The 23428-nt window shown below is 44.6% G+C and overlaps 1 protein-coding gene across 3 annotated transcripts in view; it reads right to left on the bottom strand.

Annotated features, from left to right (window-relative positions):
• The window catches only part of MAP2 (microtubule associated protein 2), a 186720-nt gene that overhangs the window by 130088 nt on the left and 33204 nt on the right, over window positions 1-23428 (bottom strand). For all 3 annotated transcript variants that reach the window (XM_068407184.1, XM_068407182.1, XM_068407183.1), the window contains exon 2: window positions 1041-1106. The gene's annotated coding sequence lies outside the window, so the exon portion shown is untranslated. The remainder of the gene's footprint in view (window positions 1-1040; window positions 1107-23428) is intronic.

Raw genomic sequence — 23428 nt, 5'->3', positions numbered from 1 at the left:
GGGAAGAACAACACACGATAAAGTCTGGTTTGGAAGGTATTGGGTGAGAACTGGCACCTGAGAAGTTAATGCAAGATGGATATACCTTTCCCTCTCTCCATCAGGGTGGAGGGAGCAGATTTTCAATCCTGCCTAGATTTTTTCTTTAAGGGCACAGTCCTCACTGCAAATCAATGAGATCTGTATTCCTTAACCACTTGACATATCTGAAAGTTCAATACAAAGAAAGTCACTTAATGTTTTTTATTCTGCAGGGTTTTATCTTACCGTTTCCTTTACAGCATCAAGGGGTTAAAAGCAACCAAAGCCAAAAAGTATTAGGGGGAAGAGCATAATAAACTACTTCTCTTGGGAACTAGCAATGACACTGTCAAAAAAACCCAGTCTGTTCGCTTCATTTTGATATTTAGAAACCATTTCTGAAGTGCTAGTGGTATGTCAAAAAGCCACAGACAGACGCTTTTCCAGCACTGCCTCGCCCTGCCAAGCTGCTGAAATGCTGTGTGTAAAAACCCAGAGCTGAGACATGCGTTTTTGGCAGCAGTGAACAGGTTAAAAGAAGTTTCTCTCCTCCATGAAAGCTACACAGTATGAAACTGCCACTATGCTTTCTGCTGTGTGCTGTGATAGACTGTACCTGCTCTGAGCAAGCCAGTGAGTTTAACCCTGTTCTTCCTGGTGCTAAAATCAATATTAAGACAACCCCACATCCGATATGACTGGAGGCAGTTTTGCACCCTCCCTATACTAACCCAAGACAATAGACATGCACTCAGGTTTGTATCTTGCCCTCTGGTAGCTGCAGCTGAAAGGACTAACTAAATAGCTAGAGCATATGCGTATACATCAAAAATAACTTCACAGTGCCTGCCAAAACAATTTGAAAATCTATGCAAAGCTGCAGCAAAACATAGTTTGACAAAATGAAGAATAACAACTATTGTTTAAATCAAAAACCTAAAAAAAAAGAACAGCCCACGCCCTGTATCACATTCATTCCCACATTCTCAAAATCACATTCAAATACAGAGGTGTCCTACCTTTTCGATCTGTGAACAAGCAGACTCCAATCAGTGCGTCACGTCCAAGACTATATATTGGAGAATCTGTTAATATAAAACAAAGGTGGGGGAAAAAAACCCCTGAAAATACTTAATTTTTGCTGAAAAACAGTTTTCAGCTATGAGAAAAGTTTTTTTCTATTATACAAAGACATAGATGAATAAACATATGCATACAAGTATGTGTGTATGAAGGCGTGTGTGCATATAATATACATTATGTATGCATCAAATATATTTATAAACAAAACCACATAAGTTTATTACCTATACATTTTAATTCATCCAGTGTACACGGCTACCGAATTTAGTCTACAGCAGATGAAATCCAAAAAGCTACAGCATAAATGTATAACTCTTTCAATTTCTCAACAAGCAAACAAAGCTGACATTTTTAAAAGAAAATCATTACCAGCTCATACGCTGCCATACCACAAGAGCCTATCCTTAAATAACTGCTGCATAATCATTCTCCTGGAGTGTTGTTCTCCATCGGCTCACTGCCTATCTCCAGACAGACGCAGTCTGCAAGCCTCCAGCTTGTATCTACCATGTGTACGTCAGGAAAAGGAAAACTGCAAATTAGAAGAAGTCCCCGCAGTGGTGAAAAGGAAAAGAGGGTAAGTGGGAGAGGAAGAGGGAGTTCACTGGCCACAGAAATTTCGAGAATGATGACAAACCAGCCGGCTCCGCCATCATCCACTTACAATAGGATGCCGCACCTCGCGGCTGCTGAAGCAGTTTGTCAAGGGGTTGCTGGTATCAAATGCCTGACAGGCATTTTAATTGCATCCAACCAAGTGTGTCCCCAGGAACCGGGCCTTTAATCCTATGAATATAATCAACTGGTTTCTTTTGTGCTGCTGCCAAACACGCAGAGGCAGGCGCTGCACACAGGCAGCGGCGCACCCGGTTTCCACTGCGATGCCGATCCAAATCCTAAACAGGTTTTACGGACGGTACATGCTAAAAAGGAGGTCTGGAGGGATTTAGCATTTTCTGCATTACGGATTAGGAGGGCCATTCACTCTCCCCCTTTATTTTTCTATCTAGTGCTTCTGTTCACGTGTTGGAACCAGCCTGTCTATGCTGTTATTTGAGCCTTTCATTTACTTATTCACACCAATGGGAAATAAAACCAGGGAAAACACAGAAGTGCTGCAGGACTGTAGGGACGTGCAGGAACCCTTCAGAACTCATACATCAGAGGAACAGGGCTCACTGCACAGTTCAGCTCACAAACAAGTTGCTGCGAGGGGTCCAGTTTTACTGCCACTATTCAGCCACCATGCCTGCCTTGATCTTGCCTCCCTAATCCAAGGCTTTCTTCAGAGCAATGTTAATCTGAGTAGGACAAGGGACCTGTGAATCAGGAAATTCACATGGCTCAACTGGGGAGGGGCAGGAGAGAAGGGGTAGAGGAATACGAAATTTTTTAAGAAATTGAGAAAAAGTTGAAAGTTGAACTGGTTTGTTTTCAAGCACTGTAAGTTTGTAATGAAATGGCATAAGCAGCAAAGGAGCAGTCAAAATAAACCAATGAGCCCAACCACACTCCTAAAGGCTGAAGACAAGCTTAAATGTCCCTGCAGTCAGGACACACAAGCCAACTAGATCCACTTCCCAACAGCAAGCTGGTGTTTCTCAGTCCCTGTGACAGCAGAGTCCTTGAGAGGGAAGGATGTCAACAGCAGAAGGAAACATCTCCCTACCACAAAGTTTGAGAGAGGTCCAACAAAACCCATTTACCTTTGAGACAGGGACAAGAAGCTTGCAGGAAGGCATAACAAATCTGTCATGGATTTCCAGGGCTTCTCTCCCAAAAACTTTGAGGGTAGAGGGCTGCAAAGGGAATAGATTCCCTTCTGCCTTCCCCCACAACCACAAGAAGATGACTTTTCACACATCCATCAGACTTTGCATCAACCAGAAGTTCCACCCTCATTGCTATAAACAGATCCTAGTGCCTTAAAAGCATCTGTCCTGACCTGACAGTTTTCCCCCGCTCTCTAAATCACCACAGCAGTGAGGAGCACCAGGAAATGGAGGAAGGTAGCCCACAAACACAGCCTGTAGGGGACAAGGATGATGGTAGAGCAGGTACCACATGGCGGCAAAAAGGCCTTCAGAAGGAATGGAAAAAACGAGCAAGAGCAGCACTAGCGCAATTCTTAGACCTTTCCTCTGAGAAAGCCTCCCGTGACTCATCGGAAGGGGTGCCTGCTGCTGCCAAACCTCCCACTGCAGAGCTCATCCTCTGCAGAAACCAAGGAAACTCTAATCCTGCCCTCGTCTTCCTCAGCTCCACCATTTAACACTTGGTGCTTGTTCACAGCATTGCTACTATCCCTCCCTCAATTCTTCAGCTCCTCTCTACCAGCCACTCTTCCCCCAAAGCAACCAGGAGTTCTGGGAGGTCCCAGAAACAACACCATGGCGTTGGGATGGTGGAAGAATAGCAAGAAGTGCTGAAAACTGTCCTGTAATTTCTCTTAGCTGTTCTTGATGGACATCAGGTGGTTCACAAGGGACTGATACATAGTGCCAGGCCGTGTCCTACACGTTGGAGTCCATGGCTGAATCTTCAACCAGCCATCCAAATCACCTTCATTCTGCCCATGCAAGCATTTCCAGGGACCCAATCCGCCAAAACAGCTCATGGCAAATGGTTTCATCATAAAATACTGCAAATAAGAGACAATCTTAATAATCAAGTTTGTCTGGCTGCCCTGTGATATGTCTTTTCATATTCCTATAAAAGCATTTCTGACAAGACAAAGAGGCACAGAAGGAGACAGGGATGAACAGCCTAATCCAGGCAGATGCTGGAACACAGAGAACACTCAGCCCTGGCTGAGATTTAACCTCATGTTTTCCTGACTCAGCCAAGAAAGCAGGACCAGCCACAAAAGAAACACATCACACAAAATTAATGCACTCCAACACAGAGAAACAGAAACACTTGTGAGCAAAAATATACAAACATCAGTAAGTTGACAAGTCAAGGTTCTGGAAATGTTTAACTTACAAATTTGTGCTATGTAGCATCCATTTACAGCACCACAACTCTCAAAGAGGAACAAATACATTTACAGTCTCAGTAAAGGAGCTGGTGAGACTGTGACTGAAACCTGGTCTAAGTCTAAACTCTAAAAGATCTTGTATGTTCAGGTGGGTTTTTCTCTTTAATTCTGACATTCGTGCAAGACAGTGCACTCAGTTTCATTACTGTAGGAGAGCTTAGAAAATCCAGCTGGATACTGGGTCCCTCTGTGCAAGGTACTGGGCAAAACAGGAGACAGCTTCTCTTCTAACAGATTACTTAGACGAGCCACAACACAAAAGAGGGTAGTGGCAGTGTTCTCCTCATTTTCAGAATAATGAGAAAAAGAACAATTAATGGGCTTGGACTTGCCCAAGGTCACACACAACCTCTGTTGCCAAGCCAAGCTGGAAGACCCTTCCCAGAACCTCAGCCTAAGATCTTCCTACCCAAACCACTGCCGAAATCTTGCAACCAGCCTTTAACAAAGGACTTGGGGGGTTGATTGCTTCTTTATTTAGCAAAGACTGGGTGAACATTTTATGCAATGCCTAAAAGAGCATCTAGTATCATCAGTGATGTAGATTAAGAGGAATAAGTCTACTGAACAGAAACCGCACCACTCTGGTAAAAATAGGCCTGGAACAGGGAATTTTCTTTTTATTCGCTACTGTCTTACCACTTATAACAGTGCTGGGGATGGCTGCCTGCTGGAGATGTTGAGAGGAGACGAGCGCTTCACCAGACTCTGTAAATATTGCCTGCTCTTCTGTAGCAGTAATAAACATCAGACTGTCCTATCTTACCAGCCGTCTGAGGGACAACCTTGCTTTTCCTTTTTTCCCTCCTTGAGGGAATAGAAGGGCATTAATTAATTCTGGAAAAACACATGCAATATAGCACACTAGCTCTTTCACTAGGGCTACACAGTGAGGAAGGCTGAGGCTGGAGTCACCGTCTGCATCTCTATGGTTACTGATATGGAGAGGATGAAGGGTGGGGAGGAGTTAGGAAAAGCTGCAGGCTGAGTTAGCAGCTTCTGCAGGCAATAAGGTGCAAAGGATTTCAAAGCAGGTTGGAAAGTTTCAGCATGTAGGGAGGCCCTAGTTTTGTTTTTAGTCTCCCGCCACAAAGAACAAGTGTGTAAGAGCTGCTGTACCCACTTCACGCGGCGAGCCCTTCCAGAGCCTTTTCAATTGTGCTATTGCCTTTACACCAGCGGTGCCCCCAGCTTCGTATCCACAGCAGATTTCAACATCTTTATGGGACTTACCTGTGCTTCCTTCCCGGCTACCAATAAAACAGGCCTGTACTGGTGACATTGCCCTTCCCCAGCACCCACCCAAAGGCTTCACTCCGAGTACCACTGCCAGCTCTCTCGCACCCATTAACCCACCAGCTGACACAACATGGGCTTCTGTGCGGCATAGTTATATAAATGAGTCTTCAAAACCCAGGCAAATTATGTCCTCTCTTTCCCCTGTCTCAGCTTATTTGGTCTTAAACCTGTCAGACACATATTTTCAGGCATGATCTCTCTTTTATGAATCCAAGCTGACTCTCCTCAACTAAATTATAGATATAAGGAATACCTAGAAAGGGATCTCCTATTTCCATTTCACTCTGTGTCAGCATGCCACTGAAATCAAGCTAGAAGATGTCAGATATTCAAATCCTCCCGGGCCTGCTTTTCAGAACAACCAATTCTACACAGAACCCTTTGAAGCTACCAGATAAATGTATTCTTGGGTTTTCTTAGGAAATCCTTAGTTTCTAGCTTAAAGACCAGCGAGAACAAAAGAATAAGAAAGCAAAATTCATGAAAGGTGTTTGTTAGCTCCCAAACCTTGTATGTATATGTGTTATAGTTATTAGTAACAGCTGCAATGCAAGCTTTTGTGTAATAACCACATAATAAACCATCACCCCTGCCCTGGGCACTGCACGTGGAGAGAAACAGCCCAGTCTCACCACTAGTTCAGCCTAGTGTCATACCCACAACAAGTTAAGGTCATAACAGAAAGCAAGTTTTCAGGAAATAGTATTTGTTCTTACCAGAGCAGTGCTGATGCACACAGCAGTCAAAACACAAATGATAATTCATCCTCTGGTCTACCTAAAGATACCATTTTTCCTACAAATCCTGCCTCACACACCAACAAGAGATGGAGGCAACTCCCATGGCCACCACAAGCACCAAGTCCTGTGTGAGACTCAGGATTCATGACTGCCCCCAAGATAAATGGGAGGATGAGGTTTTGTCAGTCTCTCAGAAAATGAGTTTTTTCTGAATGAAAATTAAGAGTTAAGGGTGTCAGAAAAAGGCAAAGATAGACTGACATAGTAAAAAACAATGCTTGTAGTGTTGCCTTGACTGTTACAAGGTAACCAACTGCTTTTTGTAATTCCAGTTCTCAAAATCCCCCTTGACACTACCTGGCTCTTTGCTCCAAAGCCTCCTCCCAGCTCTTCCAAATGCTGCTTCATTCTCACTCCTCCTGTTCCGTTTGTTACCCACTCTTCCCCTTTTGCTTCCATCACTGCCCTCTCTTCTTCATACATCCTTGCTTTACCTGCCTCTTTCTGATACCTCCCCCCAACAGACAAAGGACACAGAAAAGTCAAAAGCCTGAACAGCATGTGCTGCATGACATCTGTTCTTACTTATCCTGCTTGCCTGTCTTAGTCCTTCCTCCACAGCTTCATCCTGTCTTTAGGGGCAATTCTGCCCTTCACTCTCTGCTTGCAGAGGAAAGGAAAGTGATTGCCCAACACACACAAATTCCCACTTCAGAGAGATGCTTAAACCAGGATCCTACAGCTGTAGGATCCAAACCCACCAGTTAGTGCTGAAAACCACGGTCAAATTTCCTGTTCCACCTCTGCCTAGACTGAGAGACACTCCTGAGCGCATGTAACAACGGTTGGTACCATCCAGTTCAACCCCAGCCTTAACCTCAGCTTAGCTCTGGTAGCCCTTGAGTACACTGGTACTCTGGTAGCCATTGAGTACACACAGCCCTTGTCCCGGTAGGTGTCCACACAAAAGCCTGTCATACCATGTACATCTTGGAGACACACTGAGTGTTTCTCCATCCTATCACATGGCTTATGACTAAGAAAATACTGCAGATACAAACCCTACCATTTCTTCTCATCTTTTCTTTCTCCTGGCCTACCAGCATGGTGATGAATCAAGACAAAAGCTTCCTTACAGCAAAATATCACAGCTACTGTGACAGAATTTATTCAAATGTCAGTTTGTACTTCACTTAACCAGGTAACCTAATGGTTTTCAATTAACTGTCATGCCATACCTCATCACAGAAGCTTTAGTTATTATTCTGTATTAAATTTATAAATAAATGTTTTAAATTCATGAATCATTTGTTGAATCAGATTTTGCATGACACACAATTAAAACATAAAGTCTGAGGCAGCATGGCCTTAAACATATATATAAAGCAATAACTGCCATGTAAAACACACAAATCTATCTGTTTTGTCTAATCATACGTTTTGGGCAGTATTTCAATTTCAATCCCATTTACATTTAGGACCATGTGTAAGCAAACATTTAAGTTCTGTTTCAGTCAGCAGGATGTTGGCCCGTACTGAAATGCAGTATTGAAAACAGAGGTTTTCCTGAAATGGGTCTATATCTGTGATCCCTTTCAGAGAAAAGGTATTTGCTCCTTCATTTTCATAAGTCAATTTAAAGACCACCTTTTTTTGGAGATCTCTTCCCTAGCAGCTAAGTACTGCCTTCTTAAAAGCTGCCAGCTAGTTATTTTCTCCCATGTCCACACTTTCCTTCTAGAAATTTTTAAAAATTGGTTAGCCCTAACAACTCACTGCTTTTCCTCGACAGCAAAACCAATCAGACAGGCAATAGAAATTGCAGTAACATGTAGAAACATGTAGCAGCATTGGCTTGAACAGCTTCTCAATTATCAGCGCTTTATGTAATGAAGGCAGTCAGGCAGAAACCTGTGGAAGAGCTACCAGCAACTGAGCTGCGCAGAGGGGAAGCAGCTCTGTCCTCACTACAAAGGAGAGATGACAAAAGAACGCCACTGACTAGTCAGCCTGACCCACATGGGTGCAGATGTGACACTGTGCCAGCGTGATGCAACAGCTTATTTCCTCTTCGCATGGGCATCCAGGTCCTTTGCATGGAGATGAGTCTGTCCAATACCTATCTTCATAGACTGCAGATTTCCAGTAAAAAGACCCATAATTAATAGCCACTTTGACCTTCAAGACAAAGCCCAGCTAAAACCACAAGAAGCCCTTCTCCAACACTTCAGTGCATTTGGATCAGAACTCTTATTGCACGCACACTCTTAAAGTGCTTCAGATAAAGGCAAGGAGGGCTGGCAGTGTGTGTGCTGTGCATTCCAGATATTCTCTTTGCAGAGGACCCTGTTGCAAAGGGCTGCTTAATGGATTTTGACTGTTGCATTTACTGTGAAATGAACATAGCAGATACTGCAGGCCAATTCATTCGCTACTTGTGATTGATTCTTGTTTTCATCACCATGAAAGCAGATTTTCTGTGGTTAACATAATGATCCCGATTCCCTCTTTGCTTACATGCATTTAAGTCAGCCACAGCTCCACTGAGTCCACAGCAGTTACTACATCAAGACTAAACCTGGTTTAATGACTGGAGACTTGGATTCGGTAACTTAAACATATGTTTCATTCACCCTGGTCTCACAGCGCTGTCCAAAATTATTTTTAAGCTCTTTGTACATGAGAGTTACTTCCCTCATCTCTACCAGGTAGCTGTCTTGAGGGTGAAAAGCAGCAGCTGTTTAACAGCACTCAGTTACACTGCCCATGAGCGCAGGGTACGAAGCGAAGAGTGCCACATCCAATCACCATCACCAGGCAGACTTCTGGGAGATGTAACATGATTATAGTCAAATCTGGTTTATCAGAATGGGATGGAAGACAAGAAAGTCATTAGGCAAAATGGAATTTTGGATGAACGAAGGACCTTGAAAGTTATCTGATATACCTCAAGGGACGTGACCTTCTTTTAGATGAAGTACTTTGATCAATGGCATTTTAGGTGACAGGCCCAAACGGCAGCACTGCCAGTAAGTCAGGGAACTTCTCCTGCTGTTTCAACAACTGCCACAGGAATTCTTTGCTCCTGTAAATCATCCAGACACTGGTTTACACTGTATTCAAATGATGGTACTGTTTAGCAGAGGAGTGACTCCGCAGCAACACAGGGGCACTGACGAAAATATGATCTGGAATTAAAAGGGAAGAAGGCAGAGGTGAGGATGGAGAGAGAAACTGCTAGTCTCAGCTCCTCTACCATCCTACCTGGGTTTATCTGGAAGATTTCCATTCAGATGGGCAGGTAACAGAAGAAAGCACAGACAGGTCAAAAGATACAGGTTTATGCTCTGTACAAGGCTCCTGAGATACCCAGAACCAGAAAGGACAGACAGAGTTTAGCAGCTTTAACAACAAACTCTACCAGTACTGAGGAAGAATAGGCTAAGCTTTTTAACAGTTTGAATACTTAAATAAAATCATATAAAAACCAGAGACAAACATCATGTAACTAAGGGACAGCAAAAGCAAAGGAATACAATCCGAAAAGCTAAGGAACAAAATGAATTACAATTAGTAAGGAACATAAAAGGCAACTAAAAAAGTTTCAATAGGATCTGAAAATCAGACAGGGCAAGTCACGGTTCAGCAGAGAGGCACAGCAAAGATGACACACAGAAAGGTACATGTTCAATACATTCAATGTTTGCCTCAATTTTCACAATTAAGATCAACTGTGAGCAAATACTGCATGCTAATAATTTTAAAAAGCAGCAGAAACCCGGGTCCGGATAGGAAAGAGCAGCTCAAGAAATTTCCAGCAAATTCAAATTTCAGCTCAGCAAATTTTGTGAGTCCTCCCTGACTCAAGAACGGCATTTAAGGTTTCAGAATACATCCCAGAGAAGATCACACATCGCACTCTCTCTTGAAAGGAAGCCATGGGAAATTACAAACCAGTCAGTTAAACCTCATCCTTGCAAAGATTCTGGAAAAAATAAACAAACAAGTAGTTTACAAGCACCTACAGGACAAGAGCTCGACTGCAAAAACACCACTGGCAATAGGAGTTTGTCAATAACAAATCCCAACAAATTAATCTCATTCCCTCCTGATTTTGCATTTATAAAATTTGGGTTTGTCTCCAAGTTGGAATGAGCTTTTCACACTTAGTACAGCATCTTCAAAAACTAAGATCATTGCAGCGTACTGAAGAGCATCTCCCAAATCTAAAAGCAGGAAATCAAGAAAGAAAAAGACTGAATAGCATATTGAGAGACGAGGCCTCAAACACGTAACTAGAAAAATCAGGAGTAAGTCGCTAGGCAGTAGCTTGGCAGGAAAAGGCTTACTGTGGGGAAAAAAAAAAAAAAAGACAAATCACAGTTTTATTTATCCTAATGGGGATGCTGTCCCTAAAACACTGGGATAATTATTCCATTTTCTTTGTTGGTGGTGATGTCTCAGCTGGAGAAGTGCCAAGATTTGGGGTTTGCACAGTAAGAAAGATATTGGGAAACTGGGGAGAGTCCAGACATAAGCAAAAGGGACAGTTTGGGAAAACATTCTTCTGATCTTTCCTTGCAAAGCACATGTTTTCAGATAGGTTTCTCTAAAATACAGAAAACCAAAGAATAATAAAAATCTCCCAGAATATATAATTTGTGAAGATAAAGCAAGTAAGCAATTACACTCTACATCAACGGGGGGGGCAGGGGGGAATAAAAGAGGAATTCGCTGGGCTAATTAAAAGCTAAGATGATTTTTTGGTGAGCTATTTTTTAAAAAACTGCTACTGAGAAAGGTCAAACAATTTATTTATGTATTTATTTTTATAAAAAGAGCAGGAAGGACAGTGCCTCGACATGCTGGCATCCTCCTCAGAGTTAATGAGGATCCTGCTGTCCTATCCTACAGGCACCTGGTTTCTGTAACAGTGCAATTGTGCACAGATCAGGCACCTCGTTCAGCCACCAGCAAAATTCACCCAGGCCACAGGACTGACTTATATTGCCTTCTCTCCAACCTTCAGCGGGCTGCCCCAGAACCCAAACCAGCACAGCACAGCACTAACATTGTTCCCTCCACACCTTTCTAATCTGGGCCAGCCACAGTGCTGGGGACTTCAGCCTCAGCCCCAATCTGCCATTAGAGTTGGGGTTCAGTGGGCCACAAAGCCTACAGCTCCAGGGACACCAAGGCTGGAAAAGGCATCCCAAGGGGAGCACAGCACTGCGCTAACATTGCTCCCACTACATTAACACTCTCAGAGGACAAGGCAGGTGTGACAAGCTCTGCAGCTCTTCCACGTGAATCCCACCTGTTGCTCCCCTCTTTGCTGCTGGAGCACCTCAGTGGGGTAGGGAGGGCACTGAGGCTGGCCCTTGCCTCTCCACGGTGCCATTGAGATCGTACATTACTGTCTGGAAGCAAATAGTTTTACCGGGTCTGTGACCTGCCATCCCCCAGACTTCCAGCTGGTCCACAGAGTGGGACAGGTTCAGATGAAGGTGTCTGTCCACTTATTAACAGCAAAGCAGAGACTGAAGAACACAGATGCTCCTAGCATTTGCAAGAACACTCCCTACCTCTTTTCAAAAGGTTTCAGAGTCAAAGTCAGTCTTTGGGGCACAACAGCTCTTATATTTGACCAAAAATCTGAAGCAACAATGCAGAACCTGCAAGTGAAAAACCAGGAGTGCAACACGATTAAAAAAAGACCATAGACGGAACGAAGAGGAGAGAATAAATGGAATAACTAATACACATTTGCTCCAAGGTTCTCTCTGCACCAATTGGCAAAAAGAATACAGCTGAATCATTAATAATTCAAGGAACTTGAAGATAAAGGCATTTTCAGCCAACATAAGATAAAGGGATGGTAGAGGGCTGTAATGAGAATTCTGATGGTGCTATCATTTGGGGGGGGGGCTGGGAAGGAGGGGGTTATATTTAAAAGAAATGGTTCCTTTGTAAAATGAGAGCAAGCATTCTCATTACTAATGCAGACGCATCTGAAAGACCTTATTCCGCTGATGGTGTCACTGAACACCCTTTTGGACACAAGCTCTCCACTAACAATATTAAACAAGAATAGGAGACTGCTGTAGCAAAATATAACAAGTCACTTTATATTTTTTTAGCCTTATAAATCATTAAGGGATGAACATTAACAAGCATCCAGCTTTCTCAGCTTTTCTTAACTCTGATGATTCTCTGCACGTAGTTGATGGGAGCTTGAGCTTTCATTGCTTTTGGAAGTTGGCCCTGCAGACCAAGTCAGGACCAGCATTACTAGCAAAATGCACTGGGTATCCCTTCTTAGGAGCCGAATCTTGGATAGAGGAATTTCTACCTTTTTAAAGTCCACCAGCAGTGGAGTCAGGAACACTCATGTCTGCCTCAAAGCCCTGTTTTGCACAAGGCAGTTTCTGAGCAACCAAACTGTGCAGAGGGACAAAGGGCATGCTAATTTCACTGGCTCGCTGCCATATTTTGTAGGAAAGATGTTCATGAAAACTCAGTAAGACTGAAATGCATTGTTTTCATCATAAAGAATTAAAAGTTACAACTTCAAAAACAGTACAGAAAAGATCAGATTAGATCAATTTCCTAGGAGTAGGGAAGGTGGCAGCGGGGTGGAACAAACCATCAACCCACAGCTCTGCATGATCTGCAGAAAGACCTACTAGCAACCTGTTATGAACCGAAAGCTCACACTGTCAGGGTAACGAACTCCAAATTAAGTATTGATACATACACCCAAAAAGCTACGCTTGCAAACCTTTCCAAGCCCCAGGAACATCGTAGTGCAAACCACAAAGGCATTTTCAGAATTACACTATAACACTATCACCTACCACAGCTAAATCGATGAGAAACAACCAATCCGCTACTCTGCAAGAAGATAGAAAACGTAACAGAGCACCACAACATAGCAAAACCTGTCTGCAGTCCCACCTGAACAAAAGCCATAAGCAGGAGGAGGGTGGCCCACCTGCAACTGTTCACACCCAGAGGACTTCCTCCCAACTCCACACCAAGACTGCATTTTCTGGTCTGCTAGCTTTGCTCAAGTCACCTTCTGCTGCCCTCTGAACATCCCCACTGCAATCAGCAGGGCGGCTGAAGCTGTAACAGTCACTCAACCAGTAAGCGTGGCAGGACAGACCCTACAGAGCCCTGTTCTTGGCTGTACTCTGCAGGTACGTGCATGGAGCCACAGAAGCGGAATGCACAGAATCCAGTTTATGAGGACAGTGGGTTTTTTTCTTTTCATTATCTTCTTTTAGCTGCTGGGAATCTCTAACATATAGACTCACCTTTGTAACTCCTGGCTTTTGAGTACTACGTTATTTTCTTGAGTCTCCCTGGGATCATCCCTCGTTGCAGGTCTTGCTGCAAGCTTGCAAACACTTAAGCCTGCTGTAACGGGGCTCAGCAGCATTTCAGTGAGCAGAGAGGGAGCTCCAGGGGCCATTCACCCCACCCACCTCAGGACAAGTCTCCCACAAAGGCACACACTTACCTCCCACAACTGCAGAGCTTTGACTTTAGCTCAGACTGGAAACCAAATCCCAAGAGAACTCAAGTGCGTTAAACTTGGGATTCACCTCACTTGATAGTAGTCCTTATTCACAGGACTTGCAAATTGCCTAATGTTTCATACTGCTGTCATTAAACATTTTTAATTGCTTTCCAGTCAATGCAAACCAAAAACCTCAGAACCTGGACAACTGGCAACAACTTTCTTCAAGATTTCATTGGTTAAACTCAGAAAAATATCTTGTGCCTGACAGAGCTTCCACAGGACAAAAGACTAGTGGAAAAGGAATGGGTTTTCATTATAGGATTTATTCTCTGTTCATTGCATTGTGAGGTTTTCAAGGGACAAAATCAGCCTGTATGTTCATTTGGAAACTACCAATCCCCTCTTCAACTTAATTTCTTGTTCTTTGCTATTCAGAGACAAAATTCTGAAGAACAGAGAAAGAAATATATATTGCACTTCTTAATAAAGGGAAATCATGAAAATTCATTAATAAATCATGAACAGCTTTACTAATAAAAAACAAACCTACACATGCTGCAGAGATTTGCAGGTTAAGAGTCAGAAAATTCACGTCTGATAAGGCTGCCTGAGCCTTTGTTAACTTGTGATATTTCTCCAGGATACTTTCATTCTTTGCTACAAGATGTCATCTCTTAAGGCCATCAAAGGACTGGGAGCTCTAGAAAAACTCACACTATGCGTTTCTCAAACAGCACCCATTGGTTACACCTGAGTGATGGAAATATCTGAGCTTTAACCGCTGCAATACTGGGAAACACACTTCTCTTCCAGCCCTTTTTGTTCCCCCAACAGATAGTATTTGCCAATTCTTCTTGCTGGATTTAGGCCACTTCCAGTTGCTGTCCCCCACATTAGTCCATCAGGAGGGGGCCCTAATGAAACCAGCTTTCTCAAATTTTCTTCCTGCCACTGTTCCCCACTCTTACATTCACAGATCTTTTCTCTGTTCTCTTCTTCAGCCGCTCCTGAGGGCAGGGTTCCACATTACAGAGGCAAGTCACGTAAGGAGCGTATGCCAAGGTTCAGTGAAAGACATCAGCAGGACGAAAGGGCTTTCTTTTCCTTACACCTTTTGAAGAGACTTAGACTATCTTCTCAGTAAAAAGACATGTCTACACGTGCCCCATCTACTGACTGTCAAATAGACCAACTGAATCCCATCTCCCACCTTTTCCAAATTCCAAAGTACTCTGTTACTCTGGAGTTTAACAGGATCTATCAACCATTAACCACTGTTAAAAGTTGTGAATACTTATAAGTATTCAAACCTTTTTTAGAAAAAATAAATACATGAGCTTACCTTATCCTCTGATTTCCACTTCCTGAGTCACTACCCAGGGGTTACACCTGATGATGGGCAGGGGCGGGGTGGGGGGGGGGAAGCAGCTCTCCCCGCAAACCTCACAAAGCTTTCAGGCCAAGAAAACATTGTCTTCTCCCGAAAGATTTAGGATAATTCTGAAATGTTTCTGTGTTATAAATATGGGAGCAAATGTAAATAAATCTAAAATTAGATAAATGTGGAATACACACTTACATTACTATCACTCCATTTCTTCCATCTTTTTTTTCTTGTTCTTCAACCTATTTGCTATAATATTTAACAATTCTCTTTGACTCATTGGCTTCAGTCCATCTCTTTCCCCTTCCTGCTGCTTCTTTGCACCTCTATATTCTCTTCCACTCAATTTCCCACCTTTCTCCATTGCCCATGTCCTCAAGGCCCGCACATCAGCTCTGCCACGGCATCTTGCTCACTGTCACTGCTGTGGGCTGTGCCGGCCCTCTGTCCAGGCTCCCGTTGAAGGCCTGCAATCTCCCAGCCATCCCAAGAACAAGGCTTCCACAGCCACATTACACTCCCCCTGCATGCTGCTGATCCTTGGGTACATGCTAAACACATGTCCCCAGCCAGGTCATCCTGCACATGGCATAAATGCTCACTCCCTGCCATGACCCAAACCCACACAGTGTCCCTGGTGCATCCTCACTGTGCTCCACCACCCTCTGGCTCTCATTCCCCCTCATCCCCTGCCCCACTTCACCCTAAGCAGACCAAGTGCTGCTTAAACATCTCAGAGTGGTGTCAGCAGGCCCAAATAATTACTGTTTTGCAATGCATACCTCAATCCTCAAGTGAAAGCTGTTTAGTACATGTGCTGGACGCTGTTGTCAAACTGCTTTCAAAAAGTCATTGAGCGTGCCATTGGGGCAAGCAAAATGAAGCAGTGTTTTCTCCACACTTTCCCCACCTAACCTTAAAGCCTTTTTCCTTGTCTCTTTCCATCCCCTTGAACAAGGGAGAAACCAAGCATAAGAACCTTCCCAATATAAAGCTATATTTTATTAATAAGTATACACACATGCATTGGTTCAGATTGACTCCAACATATAGCCAAGATAGAAATAACTGAACACTATTTTATTTTGTTATGCCTTGGTAGAAATGATTTTACGCTTCAGTAACTTGAAAAACAAGTCACTGTGACCAGCAAATGCCTTCTACCCTGCAATATGCAATCTGATGAGCAGAAGGCAGAGTGGAAAAGGCAGGTATCACTTGAAGATAAAAGTCTCCTGACAGCATGCCCCTAATATCCATGCACTGAGCAGGTGCTTGCCATCTGATAGAGAACTCCGAGAACAAGACAAACTAAAAAGCTTAAGGCTTTTTTTGCTATCTCATCTAATTTTTATTCAACTACTACTTCACATGTTGCTATTTAATTTCTGTGGCTCAAGGTTTTGCTACTTTAAAAGATCAAAAGACTCCCTTGTCCTGAATTAATCTTTCATTCCTGAAAAGCACTGGACTGAATCTCCTTATTTCCCCCTGGGTACACCAAGGGTAGTAACAGATGATCCCTGCCTGCACTGCCCAGTCAGTTATTATTTTCCTTCTGAAGCCCACAAAGACTCTTCAGGAGTGAAAGCTCCCTCAATGCAAGGGCACTGCTCAAACACCTGACAAGAAATGAACGCATGAGACGAGATAATGGGTGGGAGAAGGAAAGAGGCTGTAAGGGGCAAAGTAGCTCACTGGAGCCAGAGGCAAGAGCCCAGTCCAGCTCCTGCATCTCTGCCCCAACTTCCAGAAACTGGGTGAGAAAATATCTCCTGCGACCCAGCTTTCTCCCCAAGTTTGGCCTTCCTTACCCACTAGCAGGGCAAAAGATTATTGTATTGTTCACATTTTATGTACACTGCAGCTGCTTGAGGCCTCAGGCCCAAACCAGCCCCAGCGTACTAGGTACTGCATCCACTTGCACCAAGCTGCACAGCAAACAAATGACAATGCAGATACAGATGGACAATGCCTGTCAGCCGCTGGACAAGATGGTGTCTCAGCCGGGACCTGTTGATGCACTTTCAGCTGGCACTGCACAACCTGAGAATCCTGTGAGGACAGCACAGCGGTTTGGCTGCCACAAGATGCTTCCTCACACCTCCCAATCTACGTGGAGGGGAGGCAGGAAAGAAAGCAAAGAGGATGCAGCTTGAAAATTGGCACCAAGTGCTGTATGGGCTGGGAATAGGACTAACACAAAAAAAAAGAAAACCGCAAACAAAATCCCTGCACACAAAAAGCATTCACGTCCAAACCACTTCAGTTCATGCTGACCTTGGCCAAACAAATCTAATGTCTCCACCAGTCTCTCTAAGTGAAAGACAGCCAAACTCCTGATGTAGCCAGGTCCCTTCAAGCTCTTAAAAACTGAAGACTAGCCCACAGAATTCTTTAAGATAAGAAAAATATAAAAGAAAAAAGGATTTAAAAAAGAAAATAATTCTGTCTTACCTGAAGATGCAGAGAAATGATGCTGCACTAAGTGAAGCCCCACCCTATACCAACGTCCTGCTGAAAGCCTGGCTGCTCTCAGGGAAGAGCCGACCTGAGCAAAGCCTGACCTTAGGGACCAGAGTTTGGGAAGTGAGGGGAAGGGCCCCTCCAGGCAAACCTCTCCCTGCTGAGCTCCCAGCAGGAACAGAGGCTCTGACAGAAAGGCCCAGCACTTGCCACCAAGGGATAGAAGGTGCAGAGCAAAGCCCAAGCTGACAAACAGGCTTATTCATTTGCTTGCTGTTTATCATGTATAAGCACAGCACCATCTGCTTTACTACATCCTTCAAAAGGCTGTAGCAGCGAGGAGGAAGGCAGCCTGTTTGCCATCCTCCTGCTGTGGAGCAGGGGCGAGGCAGGCTGCTCCATGCAGAGGGGACGCTGCCCCCTCCCCGAGAGCACCCACGCTGAAGGGGTCAGGGTGCAGGGCTGGCAGGGAGGGATGGAGCCAGGGGAACGAGACCAGAAAATGGCTGAGAACAGCAGAGCGCTCTCATCTCATGCGGCCAGGTGACTTGGGGTCCCGTCACAGGCTGAAAGCTGGCACTGCCAGCGAGGGAGAGTGGGGAGGCTGCAGAGTCAGGAGGGAAGTGGGATTTCACCCATTACCCTGGTTGTAACCAGAGCATTGCCTGAGCTGGACGGTGCTTACTGGCACGCAGCCCTCGGCAGCCTGGCTGCTCCAGCAGCCTTGGCTAGAGGAGGGAACCCACAGTCCTTCAACTTTGCAGGACACACCAAGTCACTGCTTCCAGGGCCAATTCTTCTTCTAAAAGGGTTGTTCCCCAGACTGAAGGAAACTACCCTGGTGTCAAAGCACTAAGTAAGATTGAGGCCCAGGTCTCTGAAGAAGTTTTTTACTGATTTCAGATCTGGGTGGCTTCAAACAAGTAAACATGGCAACCTTAGAAAGGGTGCCTTGAGGGTGCCACCAAATGCAACAAAGCTGCAAGCTATGGCACTGTTCACTGAACATGTGCACATATCACACAGTTTTGGGGATGTCAATATTAGATCAACCACTCAGCCCATCCCACCACTGATTGCTGCCATCCTCTCCCCCATACAGGCCCAGCCTCAGTGGTTGGTAAAGCCTCAGTGCAGCCCTGTGGAACCAAGTGCTATAGAACTTCATATATATATAAAAAAAAATATGTATATATACTCACACACCCCCCTCCACGTAACTGTGAAACACCCCATCTGCTCACGTTATGACACTTTAAATGCATGCAATTAACTGAACTGAAATGGCATAAGGATCTGGATCAGTCAGTGTCTTTTTCCCCCAACTCCCACTATTTCCACCTTCCTCTCACCCTAACATATGGAATACCATATGAATTACTGAATGGATCATGCTAAAACTGGAGCCTGTAAGATCTATTTTTAATACAGATTACAGGGGGATATTGTCAGTCCGTGGTGCAGCATTGTTTGCCTTACAAGCTTGGTCTGTCACTACTTCTGGCAAGCCCCACTTCCAGCACTGACAGCTAATCTCCAAACTCTTAAATATTTTTCTTCAGTGCTCTGAAATAAAACTCAGTTTCCTTCTGAGTTCCTTAGTGGGAACTTTGCAGGAATAGCAGGTCAGGCGAGAGTTAGTGCACTGCAGTTTTCCCAGCCTGCTGCTGCCGTTCTGAAGTAGCCATGGGATGCCTCACAAGGATGCCCAGTTCTCTCTGTCAAAGCTACCAAAGTGTCTATTAATCAAACTTGTAGGGCTGTTAACTTGAGCTTTCATGAAACATTTTTTGTCCTCTGGTACAAAATGAGAGCATACAGCTTTTTCAACCCCTTGCTGAAAGCTCCTCCACCCTACGGAGCCACAACAACACAGTCAAAGTCCTGGCAGGAGAAATAATTGGAGCAACCTCGTTTGTTTATATGCTGATAATTAAATCCTGATGCAAAGCTAAGCAGACTCACAATAAAGATCCAGCAGCAGACAGACACAAAAATACAAAATCTCTTTACAAGGCCACAGCAAGCTCTATAAGGCATTTTAAAGCCAAGGCAGGTCAGGTCGGCCAGGTTATTATTAGCTCTGAGCGGCCCATATATCAGCGTTAACATACATTACCTGAAATTGCAATGGTTATCAAGAACTGTATTTTCTCCTACCCTTGAAAATCAATTAAACCATTACCAATCTCATCTTTACAGCCAAATGCACCATCAGCAATTGTCCTGGTTTGGCCCAAACCAGGCCAATTAGTCTTAGAGAAACCAAGGTCACTGCTAAATTCCTCACTGCTTACAAGTGAAGAGCCAAAGGGGGGTCGCAGCTGCAGGGGGGAGCAGACAGGGCAGGTGACCCAAGATTGACCAACGAGGTATTCCATCCCATACACGTCATTCTCACTTTCCTATTTATCACTAACCCACTGCCTCCTGGAGGTGGGGCCCAGGAGGGAGGGGCCCTCCTGTCTCCCACTGATTGGTACCAGCTTTGCCAATTCTCCAGTTAAAAGCCTGCAGGTGTGATGGCAGGGGGAGCTATTGCATTTTGCCCTCTGCCCGTGCTGGGTGGAGCTGCTGCATTTTCCCCTCTGCCCATGCTGGGGGAGCAACTTTGCCTGAGGAGGATTTCCAAGCTCTTGATCTTGGTTTTGTACATATTTGTATCTATTTGGTTATTTCTATTATTATTGTTATTATATTCTTTTTCATTATTATAGTTTATTAAAACTGTTTTAACTTTCCAACCCATAAGTCTCTCTCCCTTTTCCCTTTCCCTTGGGTGGGGGGGAGAGGGTTAACAGAGAGCATCTGCCACCTGGTTAATAGCTGGCCCAGCTTTAAACCGTGACAGATTTATTGGTGCCCAACGTGGGGCTCGAGAGAAGCTCCAACAGGTTGCTCTGATAAGTTGAATCCTGGCTCTGGTGGGAGGAGACCCGGAGAGCTCAGCTGAGAGAATATCAGATTTCTTCCTTTGAGATTTATGAGGGGTTGGAAAGTTAAAACAGATAGTGAAGATGGTGATGTCATTTTTGAATGCTGTGTTATCTCATCTTTTTATGGAGTTTCTTTCACAATTGAGTATTGCAATGATGCCTTACCTGCCGTGGGCACTGTGTTATTGCTTGCTTCTTATGAATGTTTACATGCAGTTTAGCAGTGGGCGCTGGTCGAAATGTATTGTTTTGGTATGGCGTTTGATACTGATTTATGCTGTGATAAACTGGGCAGTTAATATTCCGATCTCTTATCTCTATGACACAATGATGGGCAGCTTTAATCGCGAATCAGTAGCAGCAACTTCATCTGCACGCTTCAGGCGTCCTTTAGCTGATTCTGTTAATGATTACACTTCCAGTTTTACTTCGGGAAATAGCACCTTCTCCTTTTCTGCCAAGCTGATACCACCAGATTTTGCGAAATTAGGATGGTGCTGTCTAGGTGGCATGTTTTTATTTTTGTTTGTCCTGAATGTGTTTCTGATGTGGGATAAGATTAAATATCGGTGCAGGGACAGTTGTAGGTGTTATGCAGCCACCTCAGATCCTACAGTGTGTACTGCTGCTACAGCCACTAAACCCACTAACACCTTGGCAGCCTGTACCACAGCTGCTACACCCCCCAAGATGGCCACTGCAGCTACTCAGACTCTCAGCACTCCCACGACAGCCACTGCATCTACTCAGACTCCAGCATCTATCGAATCTGTACCAATTGCTCCTGTAACCAGGAAGAAATACCAAAAGAAATCAGCTTGTAAAGAGAAGGATGATGACTCAGAGCCTTCTAAGGCAGAGCCATCATATGACCCAGGTGAGGGCCCTTCTCAGGCAGAGTTAGGGCCTGACACAGATGGGGGTTTCCTCGATCGTCCTTTTAAAGCAGACCCATCACAGAAGAAAGGTCCTTCTAAAGCAGAACTATCACAAGAGGAGGACTCGGACGTAGAGATAACCTACCACTCCTTATCCCTGAAGGACCTGAGAAATATAAGGAAAGACTTCAGCCGTTATGACAGTGAACCTATTATTACCTGGTTGCTCCGATGCTGGGATAACGGGGCAGACAGCATGCAATTAGATGGCAGAGAAGCCAGACAGTTGGGATCCCTATCCAGAGATGGTGGTATTGATAAGGCGCTCGCAAGAAAGTCAAACACTATCAGTCTCTGGAGGCGACTCTTGTCAGCTGTAAAGAGCAGGTATCCCTATAAAGATGATGTTATGAGTCACCTAAGCAAATGGACCACTATAGAAAAAGGTATTAACTACCTTAGAGAACTGGCTGTGCAAGAGATCATTTATAGACACCCACGGGACATTGTAGATCCTGTAGATCCTGATGAAGTGGAATGCAACCGATCCATGTTCCGGAAGGTCGTGAAGAATGCTCCACCGACATATACCCATACATTGTCAATATTAGTCTGGGGAGAAGATGATATGGCACATTCTACTGTGGGCGAAATGGCTAACTGTATGCGACAGTATGAAGATAGTATTTCTTCCCCACTGCAGCCACGCATCTCGGCTGTGGAAAAACTGACTAAGGAGAACAAGGACTCATTTAAACAACTGTCAGACAAACTGTCCGTGATCGAGAATAAACTTGACTCTCTACCTACGCAGGCGCGCGTTGCAGCTGTTAAGAGAAAACGTTCTCCTACAGGACCAGCTCAAAGGAAACGGAACACATCACGAGGTATCCTGTGGTTTGCCCTGCGTGGTTATGGGGAGGACATGAGCAGATGGCATGGACAACCTACCAGTACCCTACAGACACGAGTACGTGAGTTGCAAGCTAAAAGAAATACCAGAGAGAATTTTTCTAGAAGGATGGCTGCTCCAGTTACCAGTGAGCAGGACCCCAGTCAGGGGAGCTGGGCCTCAAATCACTTTTTCCCAAGTGTGAATAGGAGAAATGAAGGTCCAGTCCCTGTGAGCAGCACGAATCCATTTCTTAATTAGGGGGGCCCTGCCTCCAGCCAGGTGGAGGAGAGGGACAACCGAGTTTATTGGACTGTGTGGATTCGATGGCCTGGCACATTAAAACCACAAAGGTATCGAGCCCTGGTAGACACTGGTGCACAGTGCACCCTAATGCCATCGGATCATAAAGGGGCAGAATCTATCAGCATTTCAGGAGTAACAGGAGGATCTCAAGTGTTATCTGTATTGGAGGCCGAAGTGAGCCTAACTAAAAATGAATGGAAAAAGCACCCCATTGTGACTGGCCCAGATGCTCCGTGCATCCTTGGCATAGACTACCTCAAGAGAGGGTATTTTAAGGACCCAAAAGGGTATAGATGGGCCTTTGGTATAGCAGCTGTAGAGACTGAGGACATTAAACAGCTGTCTACCTTGCCTGGCCTCTCAGAAGATCCTTCTGTTGTGGGGTTGCTGAAGGTTGAAGAACAACAGGTGCCAATTGCTACTACCACGGTGCACCGACGACAATATCGTACCAATTGAGACTCCCTGATCCCCATTCATAAACTGATTAGACAATTAGAAAATCAAGGAGTGATTGGCAAGACTCGCTCACCCTTTAATAGTCCTATATGGCCAGTGCGAAAGTCTGATGGAGAATGGAGATTAACTGTGGACTATCGTGGCCTAAATGAAGTTACGCCACCGCTGAGTGCTGCTGTGCCATACATGCTAGAACTTCAATACGAACTGGAGTGAAAGGCAGCCAAGTGGTACGCCACTATAGACATTGCTAATGCATTTTTCTCTATTCCTTTGGCACCAAAGTGCAGGCCACAGTTTGCTTTTACCTGGAGAGGTATCCAGTACACCTGGAATCGACTGCCCCAGGGGTGGAAACACAGTCCTACTATTTGCCACGGACTGATCCAGACTACA

This window comes from Nyctibius grandis, chromosome 9 (genome assembly GCF_013368605.1).
Source record: "Nyctibius grandis isolate bNycGra1 chromosome 9, bNycGra1.pri, whole genome shotgun sequence".
In the NCBI taxonomy this organism is placed as follows: domain Eukaryota; kingdom Metazoa; phylum Chordata; class Aves; order Nyctibiiformes; family Nyctibiidae; genus Nyctibius; species Nyctibius grandis.
This window is presented reverse-complemented; position numbering and strand designations above follow the sequence as displayed.